Source organism: Meriones unguiculatus, chromosome 11 (assembly GCF_030254825.1).
Source record: "Meriones unguiculatus strain TT.TT164.6M chromosome 11, Bangor_MerUng_6.1, whole genome shotgun sequence".
NCBI classification, from domain to species: domain Eukaryota; kingdom Metazoa; phylum Chordata; class Mammalia; order Rodentia; family Muridae; genus Meriones; species Meriones unguiculatus.
This window is the reverse complement of record NC_083359.1, coordinates 26,719,662-26,742,270: the sequence shown is the minus strand read 5'-3', so window position 1 is coordinate 26,742,270 and position 22,609 is coordinate 26,719,662. Positions and strand designations below refer to the sequence as shown.

The window sequence follows — 22,609 nt, the reverse complement described above, 5'->3', positions numbered from 1 at the left end:
CTTTCTTGATTATCTTCTTTAGGTGTGTAGATTTCATTATGTTTATCATATCTTGTAGGTCTATATAAGCGAGTATATACCATGTTTGTCTTTCTCCTTCTGGGATACTTCACTCAGAATGATCTTTTCTAGATCCCACCACTTGCCTGCAAATTTCATGATTTCCTCCTTTTTGATTGCTGAGTAGTATTCCATTGTGTAAAAATACCACAATTTCTGTATCCATTCCTCCGTTGATGGACATCTGGGTTGTTTCCAAGTTCTGGCTATTACAAATAAAGCTGCTACAAACATGGTTGAACAAATGTCCTTATTCTGTACTTGTGCAAATTTTGGGTATATACCTAGGAGTGGTATAGCTGGGTCTTGAGGTAGCACTGCTCCTAATTGCCTGAGAAAGCGCCAGATTGACTTCCAAAGTGGTTGTACCAGTTTACATTCCCACCAGCAATGGAGGAGGGTTCCCCTTTCTCCACAACCTCTCCAGCATGTGTTATCACTTGAGTTTTTCATCTTGGCCATTCTGATGGGTGTAAGGTGAAATCTCAGGGTCGTTTTGATTTGCATTTCCCTAATGGCTAATGAGGTTGAGCATTTCTTTAAGTGTTTCTCTGCCATTCGATGTTCCTCTTTTGAGAATTCTCTGTTTAGTTCTGTTCCCCATTTTTTAATGGGATTACTTGGTTTGTTGCTTTTCTGCTTCTTTAGTTCTTTATATATACTGGATATTAGCCCTCCGTCAGATAAAGGGTTGGTGAAGATTCTTTCCCAATCTGTAGGCTGTTGTTTTGTTTTGATGACGGTGTCCTTTGCTTTAAAGAAGCTTTTCAGTTTCATGAGGTCCCATTTATTGATTGTTGCTCTTAGAGCCTGTGCTGTTGGTGTTCTCTTCAGGAAGTTGTCTCCTGTGCCAATGAGTTCTAGCTGATCCCCACTTTTTTTTCCAACTGATTTAGTTTTATATATATGAGAGAAAGGGCTTCAGTCTCTGAGAAACCTGACTTTCAGTTGCCTGTCTATGCTTTCTGCAAGTTGCATGTGATCATGTGACCACGTTTTGGCAAATGAGACAGAAGTACAAATATTACATGGAACAACCAGGACAGACTTTTTAAACATCTGAGATTCTTACCTCATTTATCTTACTGCCCCAAATGTGTGTGACGGTTTCACCTCTGATGATCTTTTGGAGTCAGAAGAATTCTAAGCAGCCAGCTTCACTGTGATTCTGTAAAATCAGCATAGTGGGAAACAGTGGAAAGCCTATCTCTAGAAATCTCCAAAGCAAATCATAATAAAACTAATAATGATACTTTAGGTACTTATGACAGTCTTATCTGGGATTTTCTGCCTCATTCAGTGACATCAAATCCCCACTAGCAAAGACAGCTCTCAAGTCTACCTGATTTTTAGTCAACAGTCACATCTCACACTCAGCAGCCTTACCCATCACAGCATAGTGGACTTACCTTACAGCTCTGTAAGGAGGAAATACAACATGAGTGTTATTAAGCTAAAATCAAGATGCTTGAAGAGTTGTGTTCCTTTTTGGAGGAGCTAGGGGAAAGCCTCTCTCCTTCCCCAGTCAGGTCAGTGACTAAATGTTGTTTCTTGCCATGAGAAGACTAAGATAACGTTTTCCTTGCTAGCTTTCAGCTGAGATCCATCTGTGGCTATTAGAGATTGCCCACATTACTTGATTCATTCCTCTCTTCCTCCATCTTTAAATAAAAATAGTGAATAGCAAATCAGTCCTTCTCATGCTTCCATTTTCTCATTGCCTTCCATCATCATTGTTTGTAACAATAACCTCTGCCGCCTTCTTGCACCATTAAAGAGCCATGGTATTAAATCCACTTTAGTGATTTAAGAATACCCCTTTCTCTTAAGGTCTGTAGCCTCTATTCTATCTCTTAAGTCCCTTTGTGTAACAGATTCGCAGTGTTCAGGCATAAGAACAGGAGCAACTTGGGGGAGCAGAGTCACCCTCATTCTCTTGTAATTTCAAAGTCTTATTCCATCTGTCCTTATTTAACACTACAAAATGCAAGAAGCAGTTATCTCTTGATTCTCACATATCTACCAGATATAAGAATTTCTGAACTATTATGATTTTAAGACTAATACAATGTGCGGACCTAGTTTCCATCTATATGTCATGTAGGCATGATACACCAATTCTAAAACCACACGAAGAATCTCAGAGCCAGTCAGATTTCAGGCCAAAACTAGTGCATGCCAGACCAGAGTGTCTTTCTCTGGCTCATATAAAATGGCATCCAAGGTTAAAACTGGGGTCATTAGCTATTCCCAAAGGGAAACTTAAAGAGTCCAGGACTCTGAACACTGACTTGGAGTGTAGAGTGAGCTATAAAGTACAAGTTCCTCATTTATTCTTTCTGGATAAAGTTGAGGAAATAATTTAGAGGTTGATACATCATATTCCAGACTATTCTCTCTTTAAATGTCAGATGGAAAGGGAAGGGAAGGGAAAGGAAGGGGAAGGGAAGGAAAGGAGGTAGCAATTGTCCCTCAATGAAAATAGAAGGTTAAGGTACCATCCAAATTATCTAAGTGAAAGTAGGAGAGAACCACCTCATGGGTGTCCTTCTCCTTGAGGGATTAATTTTGAAGGCCAACTTTTTCGTGAGCTCTCTTTTTCTTCCCGTGCTCGAGGGAAGAGAGCCATTCCGTGTAAGTTTCAGAGAGATAAGTACCTTGTCTGTCCTGTTTCCTTTATCCCTAGCTGTCACAGTACTGTTTTTCACTGAATGTGCCACAGATGCACATTTGAACAAATATACTAGAAGATGGAAGGATGGGTTGAGATGAATTCAAGCACTCTTTTATCCCCCCCACACACAAACACACATACATACTCACACAAACACACACGCCCAGAAAAACTACATGGTTGTTAAAACTTGTGCCTTAGAATTAGACAAGAGTTCAGGTCTCAGTCTTATCATTAATCTGAACATGTGTCCCCTAGGACCTGACTTGGCCTGTTAGCTGAAGCCAGAGATCACTACTAAAGTTTTTGAAGCTCCACTGAAATAGTAAGTGGAAGGTGCTCAGCAAAGTCCCTAGCAGTGTTCACATCAGTTCTTAATGTTAGTTCAACCCCTCTACTGCTGCCAAAATAGCCTTCATATTTAATGCCCACCACCTACTTCTGCTCTGTAGAATTTCTCTCTCTGTAGAATTTCATGAACTGGTCTAGGCACGTGCAAGGTCACAGATAACTTAGGGGCATGAGCCCATGTTAGTGCCTTCTTTTCAATGACACAAATTCTATGGCTTGGTCAAAAGTTACCTCTTTATTTTAGAATTTTTAAATGATGATTAAGTCTGCTTTGTATTTCTCACATACAAGTGCCTCACATAGGACTTGGGAAAACAAACTTCATATATTTTGGAGGGAGGAGAGTTATGGATGGATGGATGGATGGATGGATGGATGGATGGATGGGATGGATGGGATGGATGGGATGGATGGATGGATGGATGGATGGATGGATGGATGAATGGATGGATGGGTAGATAGATGGAAAATAAACTGTGTTCCCTGGCAGCTCCTCAGGGATTTGTTAACTTGATACCCACAACTGATCTGGTGCCTTACCTGCAGTGGGAGCTCACTAAACGTTAGTTGGAGAGGGATAAAGGAGACAGAAGATCAGAGAGATAATCAAGAGCCCTTTCCACCTGGAACCACTCTCCTTTCAGGGCATCCTATTGAGCAGCATTATTGAGCAGAGAGGCAGGGAGTTGACAGCCACTCTCTGGACTCTCTCCCAGGGCCTTTTTAAAACAGGGAAGTTAATTATGGAACCAGATTAACAGTTTCTTTTTTGATACAGTCAAAGTAAAACCAGCAGGATGCAATTTAGCTCGTCCCCACTTTCCAAATAGCAGCAAATTTTCATACAAAACAAAGAGACACTTGAATTGCAAATTACTTAGAGAATCAGCTACCAACCCCAACGGAAGAATATTTCTGCTACTTTCAAAGCTAGGCTATTGCCTTTTCAGGTTTAACTGTGTATAAGCATCTTCACAAAGGCCTGCACACTTTGCTGCTTCCCAGCTTAGCCCACAGGAAGGAGGAGCGATTCCTTAAGGTTTAGTAGAATGCTTCAAGTCATCTCTGACACACAGCATCACACTCTTCACATAAAAGGAGGCTCATGAGGTGCATCTCATTCAAGGGCATCAAGAGAAAATGCTCATAAGGCAAGGCAGAAACACAGTGACTATGACAAAGAGTGAGATGTTGTATGTGCTGTTGGAGGTGAGTAGAGAATGCAAGAAGCCACGAGTCCTGTCACTGCTACGCAGAAATTTGGAAAAGGCACTGTTGAATTGTTAAAAAGTCCTAAAAGTTCTGTAATCTGGATTGTTAATTGATACATTGCCATTAGTGGCTTCATTTAATCAACAAAAGAAAAATAGGACCCAATAACTGAATATAACCCACAGATCACCAGCTCATAACATGTGACCCAGCACCATTTGTTTATCTGATAGACATGGGAACTAAAATCAAGCAAGGAAGATAATTTAGGAAAGACAACAATGACCAACTCTTCCGGTGTCCCCTGCATTGCCTGGTAGATGGTGCCGCAGCTTTCACCTGCTTTCCGCGCCCTGAAGAAAACAGCAAAGCTTTATGTTCACAGATGTACTTATAACACCATTTTTTTTCTAATCTAATAAGTAACGTATGCTTTTCGAAGGGGATTTAGACAATAGAGCAAGGATAAGGGGGGAAAAAAAGTAAAAGGAAGCCACACAGTGCTATTTATGGAAAGACTGGAGGCTGAGACCTGAACCGAGCTGTACCCAAGCTGCTTTGGATACAGGCAAAATGGACTTGGCAGACTTGACCACCACTATGCTTATAGTTAGCCCGGCAGGTGGCCGAAGTGAGCAAAGGCGCCCACAGAAGGGAGAAGGCGAGATTACAGACAATACTCACATTCACCCTGTGTCATCATGTGGGAAAGAAGACTCTATAAACAGCTCTTTCCAAGCTTTTTAACGTGTAAAATCCAAAATCTTCTAGTGTAAAACATTTCAATATTTAAACATAGATCATTTTTTTTAATATAAGCCAAATAAAGTTCATCAAGTTGTAGGGCTAGGCTGGTTTCTATTTTCGTTGTTTGTTTGTTTGTTTGTTTTTCAAAACAGAGTTTCTCTGTGCTGCCTTGGCTGTCCTGGACTCACTTTATAGACCAGGCTGGCCTCCCCGAACTCACAGAGACCTGCCTGCCTCTGCCTCCCTGAGTGCTGGGATTGAAAGTGTTCTCTACCACATCTGGCTTTGGGGATGGTCTCTTTGTGACTCTTACTTAGTGACTCACGGTGAGTAAATTGGACCCTGGGAAGGTCAGTCAGAGTGATGAAGGAAATGAAGACACAATGTGGGCTTAGGTGAGCAGTCACCTGGGGAGAGACAACCACAGTCAACTAGAGCCAGACTACATCTGTCCAGATCTTTCCAGAAGATGTACTTACATCTAAAGCCCTCATTCCTGCAAGGGCAGGGCATGGTGTGTGTATACATCTGTGTATACATGCATGTGTGCATGTGCCTCCGTGTGTAGACACAGGTGTATGTATGTTTGTATTTGTGTGTGTGTACCTATATACAATTTTTGCCATCTTAGAATGATGTAGGGAGCCTCCTCAGTGCTTTGCAGGACCACTCCGCTTCCTCCAAAGCAAAAAGTTTTTAAAATCCTTTTAGTGGAAATAGAATTACATCACTTCCCTTCTTCCTCTATCCTTCTTCTAACCCCTCCCAGGGCCCCTACTCTCAAGCTGATAACCTTTTTCTTTGATTATTATTTTACATATATGTGTATGTGTGTACATAAATATTTATAATTAGATTCTGCTGAGTCTTTTGTTGTATGCGTTGCTTTGGGTTCAAGGCTGATCAATTATGTATGTGTGTGCATAAATATTCATAACTAGATTCTGCTGAGACTGTTTTGTCGTATGGTTTTAAGGCTTTATTGCATGGTTTCACTTTGCATTGGACAACCAAAAACTATGCTCATGCTCCAGAAAGACTGGTTCCCCCTCTCCCAGCAGTCATTAATTGCCTGTAGTTCTTTGTTTACAGGTAGGAATTTCCTATATGAAATGGCATTTTCCAGTGAAATGCCCCCATAAAATTTCTCCCCTAACATGTTATCATGTGTATTGATACCGCCATGGTTCTGGTCTTTTTTTTACGCAGTTATTTCTAGGAGAAACTTTTTCACTGTAAAACATACACATATACACAGAGAGAGAGAGAGAGAGAAAGAGAAACAGAGAGACAGAGAGATACAGAGAGAATGAGAGAGAAATGCCAGATATGTATCTTTTCCACATCTAGCCTCACAGAAAAATACCTTCGCTTTTTTCCTCCACATTTTCAACACAAGCTTAAGGTCTTACTTTCATTAACTGGGGTAAAATCCCATCCCCTTTCTAATCCAGTCTATGTGGCAAAATTGAAATTCACCAAGAGGTTGGACCAAGATGTGTCCCATGGAGTGAAAAGGCATTTAGATTGACATCCAAGGGAACATGGAACATCATTTATATTCTGCATGTTGGCAGATAAAACAGTAGACCTGATTCCCTGGTTGGAGCAAACCGTTGCCATTGAAGCAGCTTCCTGGGAAAATGTCCAGCTTGCTTATGAAGTTTATTTGGAGCTGGAGTCATCCAGCTGGAATGGAAAGGGCAAAATACTTAATTACTGCCTGACGCCAAAATGAGATTGCACATTTTATATTTATTTTTTTCTCCTGTGTCTTTCAGCTTCACAGTGGCACGAAGATCATGACTGACTAGAGAAACTTGTTCCAGTGAAAGCAAAAGTCTGAATTGTAAGTAGTTCTTACTGGTTGGCCATACAAAATGGATTCTCCTAGTGCTAAAAGGAGCTCCACTAAACTGCAATTGTTTCCTTCAGTACAATTGAGCAAGTATCAGCTGATCTCGTTGGTAACTCAGATAGCAAATATATGGCTTACATTTCTCGGCAATGTTTACATATGTATAAACATAAATACATATACACATACAGAGCAATTAAGGAACTATCACAGAATATTTCATTAAGATGTGTTCTTGTCTGTAAATAACAGAAAACACAGGCTCAATAAGGCGTAAGTAATATTTTTAAGTTATTTACTTATACAGTCTTAAGATGGAGCAAGTCTATGGAGAGAGTGGAGACAACTAACATTGCCCAAGACCAGGTTCTGACAACTTGAGCCGAATATCTCTTCCATGTCTCTCTTTGTATGCACTTTCTAGAAAGCCCCCCAGCAAATGTCTGCTCGTGTTCATTCGCCTGAATGTGTCACATGCTCTCGTGACAGAACATGTGGAACTACCCACCATGATGGTCTTAGACCAGTCGTTAGCATTGCTGGGTCTAGAGATGATGCCTCTGAAATGCCAGACTCTTCTGGAGCAAAGCAGAGATGTAAACAAATCAATATCTTATTTAAAAGAGGACAAGAGGCTGAATGTTCATTCTCAAAACCGTTGGCAGCATTTGTGGTACAATACAGCAATACAAGTTTCATCAGTCCCTCCTCTAAGGCCAAGCTAATGAAAATATCCACTTTCAAAATCTCCCATTATGGCTGAAGAATGACTAACACAGCCTTGACCAACCTCCCCTCAAATTACAGGTGAAGTTAAGAAAAGAGCAGAAATACTTTGATTCTAGACATTAAAAAAAAAAAAGTCATTATCATTATACCATAGGCAGACCATTTCTTTAATTTGCATAATTATAAACTCCCCCTCAAAGAGTAAACATTGCTGCCAACTTAAAAAAAAAAAAAAAAACTACAAAGCAGCATTAAATATGCATTGCTAATTTGACTTTCTAATTTGTCTGGGATCTTCACAAAGACATGCACAGCTCCAGAGATACTGGATGCTTAATAAAACATCCCACCTGTCAGAAAAGAAGTACTGGGGGGAAAAAAGCTAAATATCAGGGTTGGTGTGGGAATGGGGGATTAGCTAAAGCATTTCAGTTGGTACCAGAGAATTACCTGTAGGAGTTGACTGCATTAACGTGACTCTCAAGCCTATTCTGTGCATTAACTCCCCTTGACAAACAAAGGTGATTGCTTTGCATAGCCAAAGAAAATAACATTTTCTTAATAGGTTCCTATTCAGTTTTAAATGTCAGAGATGAGCTGGAGGTATATTTGGGCAATTATAGAAAGTAGTTGGATTGGTACATAAAAACTTTATTGTCTTCCAAATCACATTTATTGATCTATCTCAAACATCCAGGATAAGCCCTGAACTGGGCCTTAAAGCCCCCCAACTAATCATAAATATGATACCTGGGCAAGATGAAATATTTACCTGTTACTATATTTTTTTAACTTAAGTTCTGCAGCTGGTGATAATGATAACATAAAAGATATAGATTTGTATGTGCATAAGAGTTGCTGAAGTTTCATTACAGACTACATATTTAGGATATGTATTTATACATAACAACATATGTGCATTTAATATAATAACAGCTACTTAAACTGTGTGTCATAGATATCTTCCCTTTGCGGTGTCTGTATATGTGTTTCATGTGTACACATCATTTTTACTGTGGATCAGCATTGCATCCAGGTATTAATGGCAATCTCTTCATTCAATCCCTTGTTTGAAAACACTTGTTATTTTAAGTTATATCATAACATTCCCACACAGATATTTCTCAACACATACAGTTATTGCTTTGGTGATGTTTCAGGGTCTGTGAGTGGCCCCCTGACTGGATCAAGGGAAGAGTCATCAAAAGCTAGATTCATGACACTGTCCCTGGGCTACCAGAACAGAGACCTTCTGAATATGCTTGTCAGATTGTGGGCTCCTGTTGAAGAAAGGAAAGGTAACATGATAGGAGGAAGAAAACGGAGACAAAACATGCCGATGGCACTGAGGAGATTGCTCTTATGGCAAGCAATAATCACCATTGTTCATGTGTTTCCCTAAATAGTCTCAGTCCTCTCTCTAGACTATAAACCTGCTGTAATCAGGAGCAAGCTCTATGCTCCTTGTAGCTTACCCGTATGCAGCAAGTGCCTACTGTATGTATACTAGTGTATGTATGCACTTGAGGAATAAAAGATGAGTCAAATATTTAGAATAAACTCTATGAGAAATTAAAGAAACATTAGCCAAGAAGAGACACTGCACTGAGGTATGAATCATAAGTTCAGAGGCTCCACTGTATAACACAGTGACCTCAGTGTGCCAACCACGACTGTTTGCTGGTTAATCTTCACCATGACCCCTTACAATGAATACTTCTATTACAAGTGATGGAGCAGGCATGGGACATGGAGTCTTTTATTCAAGGGAGCACAATGAAGATAGGCAGCGCTGGCATTTAGACAAAGGTCTGTCTGACTTTAAAACAGATTTATCATTTATTTTAAATCCCTAAGAGTAGGTTTCAAGTCTTAACTTCGCAAAAAGACTACAAATGCATGAGGAAATATTTATGCTGATATATTAGCTCTACTTAGCTGTTCCACAGTGTATACACATTTGAAAATAATGTATTATTCATTATATATATGTGTGTGTATATATATATATATATATTGCTGCTTGCAATTGTTAATTTAAAAAATAAGCTTTATTCAGAGTGGGTTCTAAGACTCTATCTGTGCTTTCCAGAAAAATGATTTTGTGATTGGTAATAGCCACCATGTATATAGGACATAATAATATACACCATGTATTTATTTTTTATTTATTTTTACTAGATTTATATCTTTATTTATAATATTTAACATTTTATATAGTTATTTTTTAATATTTAACTTTTTACTGATCCTTTGTAGATATCACATCATGCATCCCAGTCACACTCATCTCCTCATCCCTTTGTACCCACTCTCTACCCGTGCAAGCTCTCCACAGAAGAAAAACAAGTCTCATTGAGAAAGCTGTCTGTCTCTTAGTATGTCCCACAATGTAACCTTTTGTCCATACTTCTTTGCTGGCAAATGTTCATTGGTCGTTGGTCTGGCTCATGGCCACTGGCTTCCGCTACAGTATCACTACTGGATCCTCACTGGGACTCCTCTCAGATGTCCTGTTGTTGCCCTGTGTCATGGAGATCCTGCAGCTTTGGATCTACAGGACTGGCCCCTTCTCTTGCTCCAGCAGGTCATAGATGGGATAGATGTTGGGATGAGCCAACTCAAAACTCTGAATCTGGGCATGAGTGATAGCTGAGCTGGTCAGCCCACCACCAGCTTTCTGGGCACCCCACCACTAGGGTGAGCTTTCCAGTACTGCCCTCGCTTGCTCACCCATTGCTGTAGCTGGCAACAGGCAGAGCCAACTTTGCTACTGTCATAGCCCCAGGGTCAGCAGGTGGTAAAGGGAGGTGGAGGGCATCTGTCCCTCACCTCTACCACCACACAGCAGAGGAGTCACAGGGTCAGCTCGCCCATGCTCACACCTTCAGGGCTAGCTCACCACAACCAAGGCCAGATCTACTGTACTTACTAGGTAAGGAGCTGGGCTTGATCTCCTGAGATCTTCTGAGTCCTGCAGCTGGTGAGGGGCGGGACCAGCTCTCCCACAATGCCCAGGCAAGGAGTAGGGCCAGTTCTGCACAGCCCTCAGGCATCAACATGGCCAGAGGGGATAGCCCAGACCAGGGATGCCCACCTAGACCTTGGTGGTAACAGATCCCAACTGCTGCAAAGCCATGGAGCCAGAGATGGCCCACAGTGACGGCGCTAGTTAGGACCTCACCATGGATTTAGGTGCCATCACCAGCTACTCACGTCAGGTGGTTTCTCACTACCCTCCACTCCCATCTTTCTTCCTTTCGTGCACATCCTTCTGTTCTCCCATCTTTCCACCGTTTACTTGCTTATCTCTGTGGCACCCCCAGCCTTTGGGTGTTTGGAGTTGTCTCAGGAGCTCAGGAGTGCTATATTCAGCCCATGTCATGTGGCACTGGGCAGAGATTGTCTCAAGCTTGCTCTCCACATGGGCCCTGAGGAGCTTGTCTTGAGTGTGTTCTGACTGCCTGGACCTCCTAGATCTATGCATTTCTATACATGTATGTGTGCCGTGGCTCAGAGGACAGAGGACAATTTGTAGGATTTGGCTCTCACCTTCCAATATGTAGGTCCCACAGACTAAACTAAAGTCATTGGTTTTTATCCACTGGGACATCTTGCTATCTTTCTGCCTATACTGGCTGGTTTTGTATCAACTTGACACAAACTAGAGTCATCAGAGAGGGAGGAACTTTCAATTGAGAAAACGCCTCTATAAGCTCTCGCTGTAAGGGATTTTCTTAATTAGTGATCATAGGTGGTGCCATCCCTGGGCGGGTGGTCCTGGGTTATATAAGACAGTGGCCGAGCAAGCCAGTATGCAGCACTCTTCCATGGCCTCTGCATCAGCTCCCACCTCCAGGCAACTGCTTTGCTTGAGTTCTTGTCCTGACTGCCTTTGGTGATTAATAGCAATGCATATGAGCTCAATAAACCCTTTCCTCCCCAACTTGCTTTTTGCTCATAGTGTTTTACTGCAGTAATAGAAACCCTAACTGCGACCCTGTCATATGTTTCATAATGAGATACGTGGTTACATTAGTTAGCTATTACTACTTAGCAGAGTACTTAACTGCCCTGTTAAGTACTTTACTTTAAGGGATAGTATGTATAATCTCACAGTGGAATGTAGGTTAATAATCCCTGAGCAGATTTTCCAGTTTCCATGATTCAAGCAATAAGCACAGTATCAGCCAATAGTGGTATCAGCCAATGACTGAAGGTAGATCCCCTCCCAGGCACCTGCTCATTATTATCATATTACTTACTGGTCACAATGAGCTCCTGGAGCCCTGATACACTACAGATCTCAGTTGGTCTCTGGCTACAGTCTGTTTGCTACTCCATCAAAGTGAGATGCAAGAAGTGTGGCAGCCTTTTGTGACATCCTATCTATGTTGCCTAATGGATTCATTAGACATCACTCTATCCATTCTAGAGGCAAGGTTGACATGAAGGTTTGGATCCTAGTAGGCAGCCATCATTGGGAATTATTTGATAACCTGCCTGCCACTCAGGTTGGTCATCACCATTATCTCGTAAGGTAAATATTATTACTAAAAGTGAAGAAGCAGATACAAGCTGACCATTTGTTCAGCAGCTTACTCAATTTAGAGCAAGGAAGATGGGCAGTTCCAGGTTCAGGCGCTGACTCCGAGAGAGACATTTTACTTTTTAGAAAGCTGTTCATTACTGCTTTAAAATTATTTATGCATGTATTTTAAGTAGGAAATTCCTGTATATGGTAAAAATACATTTACTAGATAATCAGTGTTTAATAAAAAAATTACACTTTCCTGCTGTCTTAACCTCCAGTGACATCTTACATCCCTGTGAAAGCACATGCAAATGTCCTGCTTTTTTAAACCTATTTGGCTTACCCATGATCGGTACTCTGTTTTTGATATATTTCCTGTTTCTTAGGATGGAGTTATATGGTATGGTACTTAGTTCATGTATTTTTTTAAACTTACAAGTAATTTAAATTTTTAACGTCATATATAAGCACTCCATTTACATCACTTCTCCCTTTTTTTCTCCCCTCCAACTCCTCCCCAGCTGCCACTCTCAATTCCATGACCTATTTATTCTTTATTATTATTACATTTACATATATATATACGTGTGCATGTACAAACATAAAACATATACATGCATTTATATAAAAACAACATAGTCCATGTATCATTGCTCATATGTATAAGCATTCAGGAATGACTACTTGGGATGTGGTCAGCCATGTGGGAGTTTATTCCAGGAGAAAACTGATTCTCCCTCTCTGTATAGCTATTAACTACCTACAGCTTTCCAGCTGTGGGTAAGATTTTGTGGAATTTCACCCATCCACACTGTCATATCAACTGGTGGTATTATTATACCAAATCTTGTCCAGGCAACTATACTGTTAGGCATGTATGGGGGCCTTTCAAGGGGGATTCTGTCTACAGAAGACATCCTGATCCTCTTATAACCTTTCTGCCTCCCTTTTTGTGATGTTCCCTGAGCCTTAAATGTAGAAGTTACATTATGAATATATCACTGGGGGTTGGATAACAACAAATGCTTAATTATTCTCTGTATTTTGGCAATTTTGAACCTCTGTAATAGTTTCCATCCGTGGCAAAAGAAGCTTTTTGTGATAAGGTGTGGATAATATTTATATTTGTGAATATAAATATTTAGAATATAGTCAGAATTATCCGTTGAGAAAAATTACAGCAGTGGGTTCTCCTCTAGAGCCTATGACTTCTCTAGCCATGGGTAGCAGTTGAGGTTTACAGCACCAGGTATGAATTATGAATTCCTTACTACCTAGCAGACTTTAAGATAAATTAGCTGTTGATTACTCCCAGGATAAAAGTGCCACTATAACACCATTAGGGATATCTTTCCTGGCCAGTCACAATTGTGGTTAGTAGTTAGCTTGGTGTTTTGTTTTGTTTTTTTTAAATCGATACATAGTATTATATTGTATGAATCTACCAAAAATACGTATTCAGTTCCCAGATGCTAAATATTCAGGTTGATTCTGATTTGTTTGTTCTTATGAGCATGGTGTTAAAAACATAGCCATTAAGTAACTGTTTTGTAAACATTTTACTTTCTCTATCCGTAATTTTCTTCTGAACATAGATGAACTACATGCTCATTGATGGCACCAGGTTATGAGGGATGTCACTGAAAATCAGGAACATAACGTGTTCTTCCTTCTCCTGTGTGATTTATGGTTTCTCCTTTCTCTGGTACTTGGTACCTTAGCTAAACAAGCCCTGCAAGGATAGGAAGAGAAATATTGAGCAATTTTCCTTAAACACTAGAGGAATTAAGAACTTACCTTTTATGTTTGTATCTCCCCCTTCCATGGATAGATGTACCATAGAGTAGATACCAGGCTTTACCCAAAATAGCACAAGTGCCCTCCAGGAGTGGCAGCATGGTAAAATGAAATGTTATAATTTGGGGGCCTTTTCTATTTACCTGCTCTAGCTCCCAAATAAATGACACAGAGATTTCTTAGAATTATTATGCTTTAGGATTAGTAACTGGTAGATAGTGATCTAGTCAAACCTGTCTATACTAGTCTTGCTATTTCTCAGCCATGTGTCCCAAGTTATTTGGCATATTGGTCCTGCCTAGGCTATTTTTGCTCCATCATGTCATATCCTTTCTCTCCCTTTTCTCCCTTCTCTCTCCTCTACCTCATGGTCCCTACCTGAGATCCCTCACTCAATCAGAAGTCCAGCCTTTCTGTCTCCTCTGCCCAGTAGTTGGCTCTCAGAAACCTTATTAACCAATCAAAGATAATTAGGGAGCAAAGTTTACATAACACTAATCAATGACCGTGACAGTGCCCAGGTCCAGACTGCAAAACAGATTTCAGGGCACAGAGATAAGCATCTGCATACACAGCTCACCAGATCGACACCTAACAGCGTGGTGTGGTGGGGAGAACACTAGCTGTAGGTTCATGCGCTTAACTTACGGGGGTCAGTTCTCAAATCTAGACACTGACGCCAGAAAATGGGGCTGGATGATGTCACCCAAAAATGGAGGCTGGATGACATCCATGGGCAAAGTATAGGTGCCTACACTGGGGTGTTCAAACCTCACCACCAATACTGGTTCTAGACAGTCTCCCCAGTCTCCTGCGTTGATGACCTCCATTGTTCCATCCATCTCTCATCTTCCCTTCCTTTGTAACTTGTCTTCCTGTGTTAGAGCATAAGGCCTGGCTCAGGTACCTGCTTTGTTTTATTTGACCCATCCTGTAAGGTCACTCATAGCTCGCTAGATGTGGAAACCTGCCCCCCTGCTGCCTCCTGAGGCCTGCTTGAGAACAAATAGTTAACAGCTGCCTAATTCAAATGGCTTCTGAAGGCATACAACTTTTTCTCCAGAAGGACAAACGCACACACTGAAACCTCAGCCTCCAAGTTCTGACTGAGCAAGATTTTCTCCAGAGTGGACATGTTCTTATAAGCATGAAACTAACTAGGTTGCTTGGAGCTTTCTCTTATGTTAAGTGTCACCAGAAAGCAACCTGTACAAGAACAACACCAACAATATTAGCAGAAGCTGCTTCTGAGTTCCAATTTTACGTGAGTCTGTAGAAGGACTAGAGCATGGTGACTGATGACTGGGGATGCAGCTCAGTTGATAGGCTTCTTGCCTAGAATGCATGAAGTCCTGTTTGATCCTTAGCCCTGAATAAATGGCATTTGCAATTCTGGCACTAGACAGGCCTAAGCAAGAGAATCAGAAGTTTAAAGTCATCATTCAAGGTCAATATGGACTACATGAGTGAGACCCAGTCTCAAAAAAAAAAAGCAAGCATGGGGCCAATGTACCTGGTTTGGGATATCATCCTTATGATAGTGGTTGTGTTACCTTGAACACCTCTTGATCTCTCTGGATATCAGCCACGCCACCTGCAAAATAGCAGCAACAGCACCCGCATCAGAGAGCACAGAAAAGGCTTAACCAGTGAGCAGACATATCAGCCATTCCAGTTACTGTGTCTTAAAATTGTCCCTACAAGATTGTTCCCCACGATTTCATAAAAGTGCAAGTTCACCATCAGAGAAGACAATCCGTCTAAGACCAGAAATAACAACACTAGGATTTGAACTTAGGACTCTCTGTCTTATTAATTCATCAAATACTGATCAGGTGCCTGCCATCGTCTAAGCACTGGGGATACTGAAGCAAAGGAGAAAACACAGTACCAGCCCTTAAAGGATTCATAGCTTGATGAGAGGCCATGAAAGGGCTTGATATGTCTGCTACTGTTGCTTTGCAAAACTTTCCAGGCTCCCCAGTTTAAATACCTTAGAGTGTCTGGATAGTAACTGTGAAAGTTTTGATGTAGTGAGTGATACTGAGAGATTTTTCTTTTCCCAGCAGCTCTGGGAGATAGCTACAGTTGTTATCTATCTGACAGATTAAAATGCTCGTGGAAGACAGAATGACTTGTTGGACGTAAAGGATGAAATCGAAATTTGAAATGTGGGAGCAACTACCATGCTCCATTATATTAAATGAACTGAGGTGTTTTGAAACTGCAATTACACTTAGGTACTATTTCAGCCCAAATATTATCACCTGCAAGGTATGTCCCATGTTCCGTGCTCCATAACTATGATAGTTGCTCTTAGAGGTCAAAAACTATGGAAAGAGACATAAGCTGTGAAAATAGAGACATAAATCATTATCAAACTTAAGTAAGAGCTTACATGGACATTTGCCCTTCTTAGCAGTGTTTTCAAAATTCCTTGTCTGAGGCTATTACATATGCTAGTGATATATGCTGTCTGCCTTGAACTTTTGGACATGGAGTCTTTCTTGGCTGGGTATATATATGCATGGCCTAGAAAGACTTATCTCAGGTCAAAGTCTAGGAATCTAGCTACAGAACCAGAGTAATCATGGGGAGGGCCGTGTTCAAAGGAGTTGAACAAACCACGTCTGTCTCCTCAACTCAGAAGATGCACATGAATCTCTACAGGAGTGTGGTGGGCCAGGGAGCTATTGATGCACGCAATAAGTGAAATGCCACCACCCTGATTTTCTCGCAGTGGCTAACATTATTCACGGATCACATCTACAGCCAGGGAGGGAATGGCTGTGTAACATTAAGACTCTGTCAAGTTGACTGGAAGTCAAAACAAGTCAGGAAGGAGAGGATCCCTGCAGAAAGCAACCAGGCTTTGACCTTCACAGACAAATGAAGCTGTACACAGCAGGAGCCTGAATTTAGACCTGTGTTGCCTGCACAACAGAACATCCAAGCAAAGCAAAAGGACACTAAAGATTTATATTCTGATTTAAAAATGAAAGTAAGAAACCTAAAGCAATAAATCCTTCATGGATGAATTCCCTACCTGCTGGCCAGAAGACACAATCACCTCAGGAAAAAGAATGACCCAGGACTCTCCTGATGAGAAGAGGTACAGGCCATAGAGTCATGTCTTGGCAAAGGACATCATCTTTTGCAAACAGCTTACCTTTAACATGCCTCTTCTAGGACTCTCAGCACCAGAGGAGGGGACAAAGGGTATTTTTAACTCATATTGTGCTTGCCCAAGTTCTGAATACCCTGGCCAAGTTGATATCTGGCTACAGTGACATGGCAATGTGATGGAAGGACAAGGAGAAGAAGCCTGAATCTCTCTGTTTCCGATGCCCTCTGAAAACTGTTTCTACTCCTGGAGAACTCTATGATAATGCTTGGAGGGTGCAGGCACAGCTAGCCCAATCTAAGAAGCATTTAGTCCTCATTAGCTGTCATTACTTTGCCAAGACCTCCAGTCATTCTTCCTTCAGGGCAGAACTGAAGACCAGCATCATTTACTTTGTATGTGAACCTCCTGGGGTTATACTGGAGAAGTTGCTAATGAACCACAGCAGAAGAAGGCAGCAGGCTCAATTAAACCCCTAGGAAGGTCTGCTGTGATACCCTACCTGCAGACTGAAATACTAAATAGGGAATGTGTGTATGAATAGGAAAACAAGACAGGGTGTCTGTGCTAATTCCCCCAAAAGCTCACAGGAGACTTTACAGTGGCAAACAGCCCAACTGCCTTCAGAACTACCATATTGAATTTTGTGAAGAAATTTTGTTGTTAGTAGAAACTCCTTGTTTAAATTACTGATAAGTATTCTGCTATTGCATTCGAAGAATACAATACAGGTCAGGCATCTTGGCCAGAGCAGAACTGGTTCCCAGAGGGTGTATCATCCAGAACATGACATTATCTTGCTGAAAAATAAACAAGAGCAGGTGGTCAAACATGAATTGGAATCAAGGTCTAGATATGCCACTTCCTAGCTGTGTGATACTTGAGATAGCTACTGCTCATCCATATCTTCAACTGTACAATGGAGCTGCTGATGTACCTAAGTCAAGTACGCTGTGGAATGAGTGCTCTCGTTTGTCATAGTATCTTTTTAACGGGGAAGATGGAAGTGACTCCAGAAAGCATCTCACTCAGAATCCAGCTGAGATGTACATAGTGGGGTCACAGTCTTGCTTACCTGTGTGACCCAATTTCATTATCTCAGTGTCACAGACCTCCTGTTGCCTTGATGAACAGTTACTACAATATCTGTGTGGATTCCATGATTCCCCTTTCCAACACTATAATTTTCTCTAACTCTGTGAATCTAGGGAGAAAGCATCTGCATTTTTCAGAGCTCCTTGAATGAGTCTTTATCTGTCAGAGTAGTTTTATCAGTCCGTAGATCTTGGGTCGCTGTCCTGAACCCTAAAGAAGCTTTGCAACCTACTGGTCTTGGTGTACCAGCACACGTTAGAAAACAATCGTAAGCAAGAGCACCAAATGCATTCTCAGTTTTTCTGATTCCCAATTTAACAATCTTCTCATCAAATCAGGACAACAAAACTAAGAGAATAAGACAGCCTTGGGATCAGCTTTGCTATGTGTGGTCCAGAACTTCTAAGTCACCCATGTGTCAGCAACTCTTTAGAACTGGCATCCCCCACCCCAGACTTACCTGAATATTCCAGGTAGTATAACTGACCCAAGGACCTTCTGGCATCTCTCTGACTATTAAAACATCTCTGACCATAGCCCAGGACCACAGCCCAAGCATCTATATACCACAGAAACTGTCTGAGTGACACTAATTCCCTAGAAAAGGGAGCTGGTGAGAATAGCAAGTCTGCCACATAGACGTATGGGCCTGACACACTGTAAACTAATGTCTAGAGAGGCTGGGGAAAGCAACAACAACAACAACAAAAAACCTCATATTCTTTTGGAAGAAAAAATTCATGAATGCTTTTTACATTCCAATATGGCCCAGCAACTCAACCCCAGCCTTCAAGTATTTTACCACAAAGGCTTGAAATCTACCCTACCTTGATCATTCAGAACTTAAGTATCTATCAGGAGATGAACAGATAAAGAAAAAAATTTTTTTGCATTATGTGGGCACCAAATACTAAATGTGTGTATATATAAACATATATATATATACACACATATATATATACATATATATGTGTGTATATACATACACATACATACATATATCCCACATAATACAAAAGGTTATCATTCTGTCTTTAAAAGAAGATTTTGTCATTTGTGACAACATGGATTGGACTGAAGAACATTTTGGTATGTAAAATAATCTCTAGCATGAAAAGACAATAATCACACATGAGCTTATTTATTGGTGAAAGCAGCGATAATTGCACCCAAGAGAAGCAAACAGTGTAATTGTTGTTTCAGGGCTGGAGTACGGAGAACGGGGCAGAGCGGTGGAGGGAGACAAAGCCTCAGCTAGACAGGAGCAAGAAGCCTTTCTGTGTCTTCAAGAAATACTGTGCATCGATGTAAATATAGTAACTAAAATTTCAAATTCACAGTGAGCAAATTTTAAATGTTCTCACCATATAAAGTGATAAGTATTTGAGATGACTGATATGGTAATTAGTCTGATCTAATTACTCCACATGGCGTTCATAAATCATTGAATCACTTTGTGCCCTGTTAATGTAATTTATCAATTTGCAAATAAAATAGTAAAACTTACAGAATAGAAGAGCTGACTTTTTGAATGGCAGGAGTGTTCTGAGCGTTGAGGTAACACACATCGGTAGACTTAGCAGGACAGAACTCTTGCTTATCATGTATTTTTTTCCCATCTTGCTTTTTACTGATAATGATGAGGAAATGTGACCTCCATGGACACAGATGAAGACATAAAAACATACACCAAAGCCAGATGGGGAAATCCCACCTTTAATAAATGGAAAACTTTGGTTTGTAATAAATGCTGTAAGTGTCGATAAAACTTTTCCTTAAAGCAATGCAGTGTCTTTTGGGTTTAGTCCTCTTCCATGTTTCAGCTTCCTCATTTGTAAAATGATTCACAATGTGCCCCCTCCGTAGGGTTATAAGGACTAAATTAGTCAATGCATAGAAAGCACTTAGCAGAATGAACACATCATAATTGTTCACTGGATGTTAGATTATTATAATAATTGCTGTTACACTGTGGATTTGGTCTTCATAGGCAGTAAAATTTACTCATCTAAGAGTGAAAAATACAGTAAATGATTCAGTTGAATGCATTATGTGTAATAAAATACTACATTTATATAATTAGGGCTAACTTTTATGACTTTCGGTACTGTATTAGTTTCCTATTACTTTCTTACGAATTGCAGAAACTTCACAGATTAAAACACCACCCATTTATCAAGTCACATTTTCTTTAGGGTAGAAGTCTAGAAAAGGCATGGTTGGCTTTCTTGCTTAGGTCTACAAGGCTGAAATCAAGTCTTAATCCTTTTCACGTGGTCATGGGAAAGTCCACTTTGAACCCGCACAGACTGTTATCAAGGTCAGTTCTTTAGAGACATAGCATCACAATTCACTTTTCCTGATAATTGTCAGATATGCGACCCTCTTGTTTCCTACACGTCATCAGCCTTCTCTGCCTTGTGGCTCCATGCACCTTTCCATGCATTCATTAACAGCAGAAACCATCTCATGTGCTTCCAACTTCCCTTTCCAAAAGAAACCCTTTGAGACTAGTCAGGCTCACCCTGGGTCATCTATTTTAGGACCAACTGTGTTGGAATTTTAAATGATCTGTCAAATATCTTCCCAGCCATATCTACAGAAGTACTTAGTGAATGGTAAGTTTTGTACAAGAGGCAGGAGCCAGGAATCCTGGAGTCATCTTGGCATTCTTCCTCCTATAAATTCATTTTCTCATCCTGCCATGCTGGGATCAAAGCAAGATGGGACAGATAGCTAATAGGGAAGTGTGTGTTGTTATTGCTAATAATACTATGTCACTAGAAAATTTGCAAGATTTATTTGTTAACAGTCATCCATAAGATAATGGATACAATGAAATAATGGACACCTCAAATTGTCTTACTATTTTTCAAAAGTTTTACTTATTTATTATGTATACAAAGTTCTGTCTGCATGTAGACCTGCACAGCAGAAGAGGGCAATACATCTCATTATAGATGGTTGTGAGCCACCATGTGGTTGCTGGGAATTGAACTCATGACCATTGGAAGAGCATCCAGAGCTCTTAACTTCTGAGCCATCTCTCCAGCCCTATTTGTTTGACTGTTATAAGCATCTCACATCATGTTCTACACTTAACTACACACAACAAAAATAAACATTGTGTATCTTTGAGAAAACAAGATGTGGCCTTAAAATGAGCATGGCCAATTTGTTATGTGCAGCTTGGAAAATAATGCTGTGTGGGTTTTGCCTTTGTTTTTGTTTTAGAGAGAGGGTCTCACAAAATTCCCCTGGCAGGTCTTGCACTCATTCCTAGCCCAGCCAACACCTGAGTGTATGAGCCTCTGGCCCTTTCAGTTAGCAAGGATTACAAGTGACTCACCTACCTTTACAAGTAGCTGGGATAACTTAGCCAGAACCTATTTTATAACCACATTCCATAGGTGAGAGACACAAGACTCCTAACCAATGGGAACGAGGGATAAATTTGTTTAATGTCCTAGGATATTAAATAGTATTCAGTAAGAACTCCAGATGGAACCAGGTACTGGCTGTGTAAGTCACTTGGTCTCTCTAATGCCAAATGGAGCCCCTGTAAAGGGAAGAGGTGCATGTTTGCCTATCAGGGCTGATTTGAGAGGGTAAGATCCGTTTTATAAAGTTGACACTGATGCTGAACCTCAGTCACTGCTTGCAGCTTTGCCGTGTGCAGGTATCCTTCTGAGGGCATTGTGACGCAATTGCAGGAACGGAGCTTCAGAACCAAGGCCAGAGCCATATTTCAAGCCCAGTTCTGGTTCCTTCGGCAGATTTGTTAAACATTTAGAGATTCCATAGCCTTAGAAGTGGGAGCAGAAGGAATAAATGGCAGCATAAACGTGAACCCTAGGGGGTGGTACTCGCCCAGAACATGGTGAATACTGGTTCCTTCTAAATTTTTAGACATTTAAATAACACCTGTTTGATTATTTCCTAAACTGAAAACTATCTATTTTACTGTTTGTCCATTACTATAATTTGTCTTGGTTTTTGACAGGTGCGTTGGGGGTACTTCGGTATAATGCACACGTGGAGATTAGAGGATAGCCTCTGGTGTTGGTCCTCACCTCTAGCTTGTTTGAGACAGATGTCTTTGTTGTTCACTGCCACTTACACCAGCTTAGCTGGCCCATGAGTTTCAACGGTCTTCTCCCGTCTCTGGCTCCCGTCTCCCCACAGCAACACTGGGGCTACAAATATACACAACCACATCTGATTTTACATGCTTTCTGGAGATTCAAACTGGTGTCTTTACACTTGATAGCAAGCACCTCCCAAGCCCCTTACTATTGTTTAAATTAATCTTTTGCTTCCTTATTCACAAAACCATAGTTTTGATGTGCTACTTTCACTTTCTATAAAGTCATGCTAAAATAAATGCTTAGCAATTAAAATAAAAATACATGATGAAAGTTTCCATGT

The 22,609-nt window shown here is 40.7% G+C and overlaps 1 protein-coding gene across 4 annotated transcripts in view; it reads left to right on the top strand.

The window, feature by feature from the left end:
- Atp10b (ATPase phospholipid transporting 10B (putative)) overlaps positions 1-22,609 on the top strand; it is a 311,951-nt gene that overhangs the window by 111,913 nt on the left and 177,429 nt on the right. For all 4 annotated transcript variants that reach the window (XM_060363835.1, XM_060363836.1, XM_060363837.1 and 1 more), the window contains one exon: positions 6,826-6,893. The gene's annotated coding sequence lies outside the window, so the exon portion shown is untranslated. The remainder of the gene's footprint in view (positions 1-6,825; positions 6,894-22,609) is intronic.